Consider the following 400-nt stretch of genomic DNA (forward strand, 5'->3'; position numbering starts at 1 on the left):
CTTTTTAAAATCTTAGAGATACACTTACAGAGATAGCTTTCATCTAATTTTAAAGCACCTTGTGCCTAAACTATGTATTTCAGTTAAAACAAGCTGTTATCAACAACAATAAAGTTATCGAAGTTTAAAACAGAAGGTGCAGCCTCTTTAGATGGAGCAAACTTACATTTGACAATCCCTCTGTTATTAATGGCTCTAACTTGCCAAGACCTGGATAAATTCCTAAATCTCCTTTACAGTCTTAAAGGACAAGTGAAGCGTCCGCTTCCATTTCTGACCAATTTACATGGAAATTTCAGCCCCCCCCCATAGTTTAGCAGCAAAAATAACCAGCTGAATTCTTCAGACCTATATTCTATTTTTCCAACAGCTTACAACGTATTTAATTCATACTTTATTA

This window comes from Antrostomus carolinensis, unplaced genomic scaffold, assembly GCF_000700745.2.
Source record: "Antrostomus carolinensis isolate BGI_N321 unplaced genomic scaffold, ASM70074v2 scaffold23667, whole genome shotgun sequence".
NCBI classification, from domain to species: Eukaryota; Metazoa; Chordata; class Aves; order Caprimulgiformes; family Caprimulgidae; genus Antrostomus; species Antrostomus carolinensis.